Source organism: Lepidochelys olivacea, assembly GCF_965140295.1.
Source record: "Lepidochelys olivacea isolate rLepOli2 genome assembly, chromosome: 7".
Classification (NCBI taxonomy): domain Eukaryota; kingdom Metazoa; phylum Chordata; order Testudines; family Cheloniidae; genus Lepidochelys; species Lepidochelys olivacea.
The window spans coordinates 48,216,283-48,229,732 of record NC_140417.1 but is presented as its reverse complement, the minus strand read 5'-3'; the positions used below and the strand labels follow the sequence as shown (position 1 = coordinate 48,229,732).

Sequence of the window (13,450 nt, the reverse complement as noted above, 5' to 3'; positions counted from 1 at the left end):
CAGACATCACACTGCCATACACACACACCCCACTGCTGCAGGCACACAACACATACAGTGAGACTCGACACCCCCCAACAATGGAGAAACACAATACACCCCTGACAGGGTTCCCTCCCCACTCTGAACTCTAGGGTACAGATGTGGGGACCTGCATGAAAGACCCCCTAAGCTTATTTCTACCAGCTTAGGTTAAAAACTTCCCCAAGGTACAAATTCTTCCTGGTCCTTGGAACGGTATCGCTGCCACCACCAAGTGAGTTAGACAAGGATTCAAGGAAAAGAACCACTTGGAGTTCCTGTTCCCCAAAATATCCCCCCAAACCCCTTCACCCCTTTTCCCGGGGGAGGCTTGAGAATAATATACCAACCAAATAGGTTAACAAGGTGAGCCCAGAGCAGCCCCCTGGGTTTTTAGGACACTAAAAACCAATCAGGTTCTTAAAAGCAGAACTTTATTATAAAGAAAAATAATATTTTTTTATAGGCAAAAAGTTACCAAAAAACCCCAGGAATAAACCTCCCTCTTAGCCTAGGGAAAATTCACAAGCTAAAACGAAAGATAATATAACGCCTGTCCTTCCTATTACTTACAATTTGTAATCTTAGATGCTTAGTTGAGGTAGGGCATTAGTATTTAGTATTTTCCCTGCCCTGGTTCCTCGCTGTCCCAGAGAGAACATAAAGAAGCAAAAAACAAAAACCTTCCCCCACAGATTTGAAAGTATCTCCTCCCCTTATTGGTCCTTTTGGTCAGGTGCCAACCAGGTTATTTGAACTTCTTAACCCTTTACAGGTAAAGGAGGGATTTTATGCTACCCTTAGCTGTATGTTTATGACAGGCCCCCCAAATCATAGACAGTGCTGGACAGCCTGCTCCACACTGGCTGTGATTTCTTCCTGGAGCTCTAGGAGAAAACAGAATTAATAAGACACATGCACCTCTAGATATACTACTGATTATATAAAAACTAACAATATTTTCCACGTTTCAAGGACGATTTTAACCAGTTGATTCTGGGAAACTTTCAAGGGCGAGTGCATCAGCCACTTTGTTAGAAGCTCCTGAAATGTGTTGTATTTCAAAATCAAAATCTTGGAGAGCTAAACTCCACCGAAGAAGTTTTATGTTATTGCCCAACATTCCCAGACACACATTCCACCCCACACATCACACACATCCAGGCAGTGATGTGCAAACACACACAGTCTGTGCATTGCAGAGACAGGCACACCAACCCAGCTGCGGACACAGACACACACAGTTTCAGGCAGACTGATACACTCAGGGCTTGTCTACACTATCCGCCGGATCGGCAGGCAGCGATTGATCCAGCGGGGGTCGATTTATTGCATCTATCTAGTATAGACGGGATAAATCGACTGCTGAGTGCTCTCCCATCGACTCCAGTACTCCACCAGAACGAGAAGCATAAGCGAAGTCGATGGGAGAGCATCAGCTGTCGACTTACCACAGTGAAGACACCGCGGTAAGTAGATCTAAGTACATCGACTTGAGCTACGCTATTTATGTAGCTGAAGTTGCGTATCTTAGATTTACTCCACACAGTAGTGTAGACAAGCCCTCAGGGCCCAGATTCCATGGGTGCTGAGCCCCCTGCAATACCCAATTACCAGTACACCAGACGGAGCTGGGAGCTCAGCCCATCACTTGCACATCCCTAAATGTTCACTCACAGTTCACTTCAGCTGTTGCTTGGCTAGAATTTGGCTTCTCCTTGGGGCCTCCCTTCAGGCCTAAGCCTCCTTTCTCACGGCCCCTCAATGACAGAGGATCCATCCGCCAACTAATCAGCCAGCGTCGTGGCGTCCCTGTCTCATACAGCAGGCCCTCAAGCCAGCTCCCATCAGCATTGCTCACTGGGTGTCCCATCTCCCTGGGAACACCCCACGGACCTGGCAGCTCAGGCGATGGTGCCCTCGAAGACGGGCACAGAGCGCTCCCACTGAAGACGGGCACAGAGCGCTCCCTGTCCGTGGTGGAGTGTGTGTGTGTGTTGTGGGGGGGGGGGGGTCTAGGGCTTAAATCATCCCCGGTTTTACAATGCTGGTGCCAAGTGCCAGCTGAATGAAGCCATCTCACCACAGATCACACTCAGGGTAAGAGGGCCCATCTCTCTGGGGTAGAGGGGGGCCTGAGCAGCCCCTCTGCTGAGATGCCAGCAAGGGGGCCTACATGTGGTGTGAACACCTGCCCAACTCATTTTATGGAGGCCACCAATCAGCTGTCCGAAGGTCACAGCTTTTGGCCAGTGGGAAGCTTTCACCCTTCCCTTCACAGATATTATGAAGCATACAGCACGTGGCTATAAGCATAGGAATATTGTCAGTGGACAAGTCCAGCTTCCCATAGAGGCAGTGCCAGTGGGCTTTTAAATGGCCAAAAGCACACTCAACAGTCATTCTGCACTTGCTCACCCTGTTGTTGAACTGTTCCTTGCTGCTGTCAAGTTGCTCCGTGTATGGCTTCATAAGCCACGGCATTAAGAGGTAGGTGTGGTCTCCCAGGATCACAGTGGGCATTTCTACTTCCCCTACAGTGATCTTCTGGTCTGGGAAGAAAGTCCCTGCTTGCAGCTTCATGAACAGGCCAGTGTTCCGAAAGATGCATGCATCATGCACCTTTCTGAATCAGCCTGTGTTAAGGTCTGTGAAACGCCCACGCTCCTCAACAAGCGCCTGGATAACCATTAAGAAATACTCCTTGCTATCAATGTACTCAGTGGCTAGGTGGTCTGGTGCCAGAATGGAATATGTGTGCCATCTATCGCCCCTCCGTAGTTAGGGAAGCCATCCACGTCACACACGTTGCCTAGAGTCACGGTCTTTTGGAGCAGGACAATATTAATGGCCCTGCACACTTCCATCAACAGGAGTCCAATGGTCAACTTTCCCACTCCGAACTGGTTAGCAACCGATTGGTAGCAGTCTGGAGTAGCCAGCTTCCACAGTGCAATTGCCACGCGCTTCTCCAACGACGGGGCAGCTCTCATTCTCGTGTCCTTGCGCTGCAGGGCTGGGGCGAGCTCCTCACACAGTCCCATGAATGTGACTTTCCTCATCCAAAAGTTCTGCAGCCACTGCTCGTCATCCCAGACTTGCATGGCGATGTGATCCCACCACTCAGTGCTTGTTTCCTTAGCCCAAAAGCGGCATTCCACTGTGGTCACCACCTCCGTGAATGCCACAAGCAATCTTGTGTCGTAGCTACTACACGTGGCCAGATCAGTGTCGCACCCCTCTTGCCTTTGTAGTTTAAGGAATAACTCCACTGCCACCCGTGATGTGTTGGTCAGAATGAGCAGCATACTGGTCAACAGTTCGGGATCCATTCCTGCAGCCCGAAGAGGCAGGGTGTATAGTACACAAACCGTTGAAAGATGGCGCCAAATGTGGACGGAAGCAAAGGGATTGCTGGGATGCGAAGCAATGCATCATGGGGCATTGGGACAGGACCCAGGCTGCTCCATGACCCCCTCCACCTTCCCACAACTCTTAGTGGCAGAAGAGAAAGAGGTGCTCTGTGGGATAACTGCCCAGAGTGCACCACTTTGTATACTGCTGCAAGTGCCACAAGTGTTGACACGCTATCACACAGGCAGCTGACAGTGTGAACGCACAACAGCGGTTTCCCTTCAACGCTCTCTGAGTGGCACTCTAACTCTCGCGATGTAACTCTGCTAGTGTAGTCATGCCCCCAGAAGCTGTGTATGTGTGACAGGGGATGGATCACTTGATGATTACCTGTTCTGTTCATTCCCTCTGGGGCACCTGGCATTGGCCACTGTCAGGAGACAGGATACTGGGCTGGATGGACCATTGGTCTGACCCAGTGTGGCCGTTCTTATGTCACCAGCCCATCTCTAGATGGCCTGCTCCTTCCTGCCATGTCTACACGCTGCTTGGCAAGGACCTGATCCTGCCCTGGTTGAAGTCAAAGGCAGCTTCATCATTGACTCGAACAGGATTTGGCCTGGTGTGAATTAGTGCTTAATTACTGTCAATTACTCACCATTACTGGGAATTACTTGTAAACGGACAGGCCTTGATTACTAAAGCAAGTGAGGGATGTTCGCTAATTGGAAATGATTACATTTTCTTTGGGGATGAGGCTGAGCTTTCTGCCTCACAAGCAGCTATGGGACCAGCCAGCCCCTTTGCTTTTGGCACTGTCCAGGGAACAGGAGATGTTTTCCAGCTGGTAAAAGAGCCCCCTCCTCTCTCCTGCTTTGCCTCGGAGCCCCTGATTCCACATCCCAGACTGCATGTGTGCTAGCCAGGGGAGCGCAAGGGCCAGCACTTTGTTCTGGGTCCTGAGTCCTGCATTTGGGGGCAAGGCATGGGAGGGGGAGTTTAGGGGTTTCTTTTCCTGAACCAAGCCGGGGGGGAGCTGTGACGGGTCAGCCACAGCTGGGGGACAGCAGGTAACCCCTCCCCCTGTCCCCATAACCCCGAGGAGCAACAAAGAATGTTGTACTGAGTCCCGGAGGGGGGAAAAGGGACAGGACACTGACTTTTAGGGCTGTCCCTCCATCCTCTGCTATGTATCTTGGTGCCACCAGGGCGGCACTAAGCCCTAACTGGCATGGCAAGAACAAGTGCTGTTGCCCCCTGTGAGACAGCGAGTCTGTGTGGATTGTTTGTGATTCCTGCCACTGACATCCAACCCAAGGGAAGATGGAAGCTCTCAGGATCCCTGAATGTCGATATTCCCTGTCACTTGCAAACAGTGCAGATCAGGCTTAGGAGAAAAGAAAAGGAAGCCCAGAGCTGCAGTGACATTCCCATTCATCGCAGAGATCCGAGCCGGCAGCAAGTCCCATCTTGCCCTGTGCCACCGACGCTCACAAAGGACCCATCCTCGCACTTACTCATGCTGCTGGGGAACAATCGCTCCAAGATGCACACACACCAGGGCCTTCAGCTGGGCTGGCAGAGGACTTGACTGAGGCTGGGTTGAAATGCCCCCCATGCTAGCTCTGAACAGATCAACACTGCAGCAAATACTCTGTTCTTCGGATTCACCTGAAATCCAGAGCCACGTACAGAGGGCCAGGGGGAAATACCCTGATGCCATCTCCACTCAAACTTCAGTGTAGAGTGTGTGCCGTGGACGGGGCCTGGGACAAAAGGGGGCTTGTTGGGGGTCTCTCCTGCTCCAGTGATTCTGAGATGCTGCATAGCAACCTGAAGGCTGCCGTAAATCAGAGCCCCACCCAGAGTTGCTCTAATTTATACCAAGGGGCTGTTTCACCCCTGAAGCATCCCTGAATATGTATGGTGTAAGGTGGCTTGGATTTACCTTTGCTACTCTGCACCTTCTAGAACTGAACCAACCCTCTGAGCCTTGGGGAAGCTGGGAGCTGGATCCCAGCTCTGCAACTCAAACCCATTTTAAACTGGGGGGCAGGGTTGCTCAAAACCCTAACTCCAAGGACCATGGTTTATGACTGGGACAAACGACCCAGCCTGCTGACACTGACCTCCACCACCGACCAGGAGCAGAGGATGACAAAGGATCTGTCCACTGTACCAGGCCCTGGCATGCCTCTGAAATGAGCTCTAAAACTGTGGGATCAATACAGAGTTTTATGGGCACCCAGTGGAGAGACTGTAAAACAAGGAGTGAGGGGACTGGAGAGCCCCGGGCCCCTGGAAACATTACAGGTGTGGTGCAAACAGGAACGTATGCAAGGATGCAGGTGAAATAAACCACATTAGACTTTGGTGAGTTTCATGACTCTTCGGGGGAGCGCAGGGCATATTCTGGGCACCCATATGAATGGGTCTACCTGCCTCGGCCTTTAAAGCTGGACCCATTTCTCCATCTATAGCCCTATGCTCTGGTCCGTTAAGCCATGCTCCAGGCTCCCATGCGGGATGGCATAAAGAGGCTGAACTAAGATGCTTCTCCTAATGGATGGTGGCAGCACATTTATCTCTGGGCGCTGCGCTCGGCTTAATACTCAGGGCCCTGCAGGAAAAGTGTTTATTTAATAATGCCATTTATCAAGGCAGGGAGCAAGGGAGAGCTGCCCACTGACCGCGCTGCTGGGCAATCCAAATAGCTCTTGGCAGGAGCTGTGTGCTGGGCCCCTCACCCTGAGAAAGAAAGGGGGAGCTAAGGAGCTTGGCAAGCCAGAATTTCAGACCCTGAGCTACTATCACATGACCCTGCTGGAAGCACATTGTTGTTATGTGTATTACAGTAGGACCTATGGATCAGGCCCCTTTGTGCCAGGTGATGTACACTCTAAACAGACCGAAGGGCTTACACTGTAAATAGATTGGCAGAACTCAGCTCTCCTGACTCCTCACCAGTGCCCCACCCACTGGGCCATGCTGCTGAGGGATTAGCTCTTGGAATTAACTCCAGGGCCTGTCCAAACACCCCCCTCCTCCCATCCCAGGAGGACTCTCCCTGTGTATGTCTGCCCATCCTGTGCAGAGCTATCTCTCTGCAGGGGCGAAATCAGTCTTCAGCCCAGCTGCAACCTCTGTTTCTCTGCCTCCTTCACCCAACACTTGCCCCTACAATTTCCCACTGCTGCTCGCACAGTCCCAGCAAGGGGGGCTAGCAATGGTGGGCATGCTCTCCATATGGAAGGTGCTGGCAGCCACTGGTCTTTTGTCCACCAGGCTGTGCGCACCCGCTCTGAGCAGGGTCAGGCAGGGCTGTGATTACGGGAACCCAAACCTCTGGGCAAGGCAAGGGGAAAAGGGCTAGTGTAGACATAGCCGAAGGTCACCAAGGGTAAGTCTACACAGCAAAGAAAACCTGCGGTACTGAGTTGCAGAGTCCAGGTCAGCTGACTTGGGCTTGTGACCCTCGGGGTGGGGGCTAAAAACAGCAGCATAGACTCTGGGGCTCCTAAATCTGGCTGGGGGTGGGTGGTGGGCCTTGGAGCCCAGGCTCCGGCCCGAGCCCCAGGGTCTACACTGCTATCAGCCCGAGCCCAAGTCAATTGACCCAGGCCCTGATGCTTGGTGCTGCAGGTCTTCTATTGCAGTGCAGACATACTCTCGGGGTCTGTTTTCAGTGCAGATCTAGCCCTGGCTCTTAGCTGGGTGTTGCTCTAATACTCTCTCCCCCAACCCCATCTGCACACAAACCCTCTCAGCCGAGTCTAGTGGTGTTTTGAACCCAGGCTAGCTGGCCTGCCTCGGCGTGGGGATGGAGGATGAGGAAAGGGGTGGGGATTGAGGTTAGAGCCCAGCTGCTGCTTCCACTCTGCAGTGAGGAAGCAGGCAAAACCATGCATTGAGAGTCCACCGATGCCTTCACACAGTTCCCCCCGTCTGCCCAGGAGGACAGACCCGTGCTCTCACAGTTCACTGGGAGAAAGTCACAGAGACTCATGAGATGTGCCCCCAGAAGTCCCAGTGACAAACACGGGGCAGAACAGCACCAGTGTGGGACACAACAACTGGGGTGTGGTTTTCTGGGCGGCTGCTCACACCTGGGCAAGGCTAAGCCAAGGGCCGATCACCAGGGCTACCTCTGCAGTGAGAATGTCCCCCCAGACTGCAGAACCTGCCCCGGTTGTGGGTGGAGGGGGGATTCTCTCTCCGTGTGTAACAGCCTCCCTGTTTGTTCCTCCGGAACTGCCCATGTAGGGCGTACAGTTCTCCCAGGCCTCTCCCTGGAGGGCTCACAGCCGGCTCTCCCCACAAGATTTTGACTTTGGTTAGCGTTAGAAACAGAGACATTCTGAGGAGCAGGCACTTTCCATTCTCAAGCGCACAGGCCTGGGAGGTCAGTCCCAGCTCTGCAAAGCACTTCAGTCCGTATTTAGCTCTGAGCGTGCACTTAAAATCCCATTGACTAAAGCCCACGCTTAAGTGCTTTGCTGCTGCTGAGGAGAGAGAGGATTCATGCTGGTGCTAAGGAGGACTGTTCTCCAACAAGCTCCAGGAGAGAGCGCAACAGTGAGGGCCTTAGCACAGTAACTGAACTCAAGCCAGCCAGACTCGGCTCCTTCCCTAATAACCCTGCACAGCCGCTGCAACTGAGGAAAGTTAATAATTAATGTGCAGGAATCAAAGACAATTAACCACAATGGTGGGGCCATTCATTTCCTGTCAAAGAGAGAGCCTGATTGGCGCTGGGGTGCGCGCTCCCACCGCTCTGTCCTATTTGTCAGTCTGGTGACAGGGCAAGGCTGGGCAGGATAGAATGCCTCTTGAAATCCTACGCACACCTGTGCAGTGTAGTGCCTTCCCTTAGAGGAAAGCATGCAAAACCCCTGTCCCTGCAGTCAGGAGCTGCTGGGGGCCTGATCCCGCATGCTTGCAGCATGCACAACTCCCATTGACTTCAATGGGAGCTAGGCACCTGTTTTGGGCCCAACCCTGCATGCCCTCAGTGTGCAGAGCTCCTGCTGACTCCAACCTCTCTTTGACTCTCACGAAGCATTTGCCAGATGAGGCTCTGGTAAGATGCTGTTTCTGCTACAAGCCCGTTTTCAGCTGGGTTTACAGTCAGTCTCTGCAGGCAGTGCATTTTGCACACAGTCTTAAGGGGCAAATTATGATACAAACATGTTGGTTTTGTAAAAACAAAGCGGGATGTGTGGAAATCACAGAAATGATATACAAAGCCCATGGAAAACAACCTCCCCTCCTCTGCGATTTCAATAGAAAAAAAACCCAAGGCATTCAAGATCTGAGTGTCATTTCAGCTGTCTGGTGATTGGCACCTGCATCAGCCTAGCCTAGGTGGCAGCATCCCCACAGCAAAGCCCTGCCCCTGTGACTGTGTGTCCTCGCTGTTCCTGCACTTCTCTGAACACATCCCATAGCTCATAGCTCAGATGCCCTAGGATTCTTCCCCAGTCAGCTGTGTCAATTGAGAGAGAACTTGTCTGTCTTTCAGGGGGAATTGTGGGAAGGCCCTGGAGGATTGCCAGGGCTCATGTGATCTTGCCTGTGTCCTCACTGCAAAGTGGGCAGGTTCCAGCAGTGCAGGCAAGCATGGGTTCAGAGTGCAAATAAGCATGTGCTTGAGGGGTTTGCTGTGGATGGCAGGAGGATTTGGGCAACAACACATGTAGGCGTATGGGCCAAGGCTACAGTGTAGACATATCCATAGTGATAGTCCCAGCTCCTAAGAGTTTAGCATCCATAGACCAGCCAGTGAAAAGAAGGATTATTAAGCCCAGTTTTAAAGATGGGGAATGGAGGCCCAGAGAGAGTAACTGACATACATCAGTCAGTGGCAGAGGGAGGAGATGAACTCAGAGTAATGTGGCACCTTTCTGAAGAATGAAATTTGCTCAGACTAAAGAAGCAAAGATGACTAAAGCAACAGGAAGAAGGTATTCCCCAGAGAAACCAACTGGCTCTTTCCTTCTGTGCAACAAATACAATCAGAAGGAAAGAAAGAAAAGTCTAAACATTGTCTATTCGTGGCTTTGGGGCAGTAACTTCTCCAAGGGATTTCCAGTGTCTGCTAGGTGCTGGATGAACAATGTGTATTTACATGAGAGAAGAAATGGATCCTGAAATGTGACAGCTTCCAGCACTCCTTGTTCATGTCTAAACATGGATTTCGAGCAAATGCTGCATTCATGTTGCCACCCACAGGTTTCCAGGAGAGGGTTGTTTTTAATGTGACATGAACTAAACAAAGAGAACCCACCTGCTAAAAATATCCCCAGGAAAAAGGATGAATATATATATATATTACACACACAAAAACCTAAAGTTGTATGTAATTTCCCACCCCCAGACTCCTTGTCCCAGTCTACTCCCCGCACACTTGCCGCAGGTCTGGCTTTTGTCTCCTCTGCATTAGTGTCAGGCAGCTTCCTCCTGTCAGGCCCAGCAGGGGTGTCACCGAGAGGGGTGTCATTCTGAGCTCTCAGTTCAGGTGCCCAAACTTGACATGGGCCTTAACTTATCTGACCTCTCAGTGTTCGTCTTCAAAGACTGTACAACACCGTCAAAAGACAAGCTGGGAGCTTAAATTCATAACTTTGGTAGATGCTAAAAATCATGGACCCAAAGACACTGGATTTATGGCTTATTACAACAAACTGTAAGTCACTAACCTTCACTTGTCCTACAAGTGCAGAAGCTTAACTGCCCACTTCACCTTGAATGGTCACTTGCAACATGTGTCAACTCCTTATGCTTAACAATCTATTCCGCCTTTATTTATTTACCTGTGACACACTCTGAGAACCCTTCCCAGACCTAAAGAGCTCTGTGTAAGCTTGAACACTTGCTTCTTTCACAAAGTCATGTTGGTACAATAAAAAATCTTACCACACCTACCTTGTGATATGGCAGGTAAGTACTACGATAAGCAAGTATCATGGTCATAAAATATTTATCTCACACCATCATGAAATCTCTCTCGCTCTCTGTCGGCAGATTCTCAGGGGGTTCCATTGGATTCAATTAAGATACGACAATTTATACCCACTGAGGACCTGTCACCATGGTCATGATAGCGTGGCATAATAGTTTGTTCACTGTGAGGTGCAGAGACTCTCCATCACTTCCGATGGATCGACAGACAGATGATGGGAACACTTTGATCCCCTCATTCACCCCAATGAGGTATGAACTTGCAGAGCCAACTGAATCATTTAAATACTAAGGCTGCTATTCAGGAAAGCATGAAAAAACACATATTTAACTTTAAGCACATGCGTAAGGGCTTTCTTGAATCAGGGCCTAATATAATTAAGCACAGGGAATTTTTTCCTCCTTTAAAATCCCCATAGAAATTCAACAGAAAAAGAACAGTAAAGCAGTGTTTCATGTAAAAACCTGGGTCTGACCCTGCAATCCCATCGCTTTGCCTGTGCAGTGTGTTGCCACTGACTCCAGCACATGCCAGGTGGGCGAAAGGGCCTATCTGCATGGATCTGACCGCAGGAACAGGGCCTTAGACCCAGACACGTCAGACAATGAAAGAGTTACAGCTCTCAGACCATTAACATGCCCACATTGCACCTAGTGTGGCAGATCCTCAGCTCTGGTGTGGCACTGCTTTATACAAAGGGATTTAGGCACCTAACTACTAACTTTAGGTTCCTAAATTCCCTCGAGGATCTGCACCTTAGAGCTTTCATTTCCTGACTTAGGTGCTTTTAACTCCATCACCTTCACATTGCATCACCGTGCAGGTGAACACCCTCACGCCTGTATCTCTCCTGCTGGCAGCTGAGAGAAACTTATCTATTCTGCAGCCAGCCCTGATGGGATGGGGCTTTCTCTGGCTCCAGATAAGCAGGGACCTGGAGTTTAAAGAACAGACTTTAATCAAGCTGCTACTGTTTATGCAAATGCTGGCTATTAAACCTTCCCCACCTCTGATATTTTTTTTCTTTGTTGCCCTTCCAGGACTTCTGCTTAGAATGCCCTCCTGCTGTGTCCTTCCAGGAGGTAAATACCTGTTTGGACAAGCAAGGGGCTAAAGACGACATGGGTAAAAACCGATAACAGCAGTTGTCAAGCAAACAAAAGAAAAGAGTGGTCACCAGAGCACAGGCAGGCTTAGGCTGTTTAGCTAGGGATCAAAGCAGAATGTAGGGATGCACAAAAACCTTTATATTTTCTGACAGGTTTCAGAGTAGCAGCCGTGTTAGTCTGTATTCGCAAAAAGAAAAGGAGTACTTGTGGCACCTTAGAGACTAACCAATTTATTTGAGTATAAGCTTTCGTGAGCTACAGCTCACTTCATTGGATGCATACCGTGGAAAGTACAGAAGATGTTTTTATACACACAGACCATGAAAAAATGGGTGTTTATCACTACAAAGGGTTTTCTCTCCCCCCACCCCACCCTCCTGCTGGTAATAGCTTATCTAAAGTGACCACTCTCCTTACAATGTGTATGATAATCAAGGTGGGCCATTTCCAGCACAAATCCAGGGTTTAACAAGAACGTCTGAGGAACAGTGGGGGGGGGGGAAGGAATAAGCAAGGGGAAATAGGTTACTTTTTATAATGAATCAACCATTCCCAGTCTCTATTCAAGCCTAAGTTAATTGTATCCAATTTGCAAATTAATTCCAATTCAGCAGTCTCTCGCTGGAGTCTGTTTTCGAAGTTGTTTTGTTGAAGGATAGTCACTTTGAGATCAGAAATCGAGCGACCAGAGAGATTGAAGTGTTCTCCGACTGGTTTATGAATGACAGTATGCAGCCGATGAAGTGAGCTGTAGCTCACGAAAGCTTATGCTCAAATAAATTGGTTAGTCTCTAAGGTGCCACAAGTACTCCTTTTCTTTATATTTTCTATTACCCCCTGCATCACAGGCAGCCGGTGCCATTTGGATAGTTAAAAGGAGCCCCGAATAAACAGGAAATCCCAGCACCCTGCATTTGTGGTGGAATAATTAGCCCTATAGAGCTAGCTCCTCTACCAGGGCTAATTGTAAATGATTCAATCACGCTTAACTTGATGTGTGGCTAAATTGATGCTTGCAGCTATCACTTAAACACAGTCTGTCATTGTGCCTCGTATTTCTCTCGCTGTCCTTCTGGCTCCAGCTTTCGAGAGTCATTCGTTTTTCTTCTTAAACGGGATCCCATGTAAGTGCTGCCTATGAACAAGCCCCACACTTACCATCTCCACTGGGGGAGAAAGGAAGGAAGATGATCAACCTGGTTGGTCTGTATCTAAGGATCTAGCTGCCTAACCCTCTGTCTTCCCCAGAGGCAGGCAGGAAGGAAGGGGAGGGGAGGAAAAGAGCCAAAAGCTGCAGCTCCGATGCCCCTGCCTGTGTTATTGTATCCATTTTCCAACACCAATGATGTGTGAAATGAAAATTGGACAGAGCTGGCTGCTCCCAGACCTGGAGTTTCATACAGCCTAGCTGCCTCCCTACAAGAGTGAGCGAGGGATGGAAGGAGAGGGGGAAGAGAAGATGCAGGCAAGAGGGGAGAGAGAAAGGGGAAGGAAGGAGACTCCTGAATAACCACACACCTGGCTTCGGTAAACCCATCTCCATTTTAATAGCTGCTTGTTGGGGCAGGGCTGGGAGTGGGAGGGGCTGTTGTGCTCATTTACGAGTAATTGACCAGAATGCTCTGCCAATGCATGTCAGTGCTGGCAATTTACAGTAGCTGAAAGGCTGGAGATGTTGACCATTGGTGTTCCTGGCTCTTTTCAATACCCTTTGTGACCAGGTCAGTTTTGATAACACAGCCCCATGTCTATGAGCTGTTGAGGGTCTTGAAGCAGCCCATAGCTCCATGAAAAGAAACAGCTGGCTATCTCAGTGGGACCTTCCAAGTATGGATGCAGCCTGCTGGGCGTGGGGTCTCGCTGGGCTCCTCCCATGGCCCTCAGTGCCCGGGAACTTGCTGGGCTGTATGGAAGGCGGGTGCTCAGGTTGTAGAAGTGGTTCAGGGTGAACCCACCTCCCATCCCAGTATGTCATCCACATGCAGCCCTCTAGCCCGCCCCCTGG

At 50.1% G+C, this 13,450-nt stretch overlaps 1 protein-coding gene across 3 annotated transcripts in view; it reads right to left on the bottom strand.

Annotated features, from left to right (window-relative positions):
- The window catches only part of CACNA2D2 (calcium voltage-gated channel auxiliary subunit alpha2delta 2), a 598,918-nt gene that overhangs the window by 99,677 nt on the left and 485,791 nt on the right, over positions 1-13,450 (bottom strand). The gene's annotated exons all lie outside the window — the stretch shown is intronic.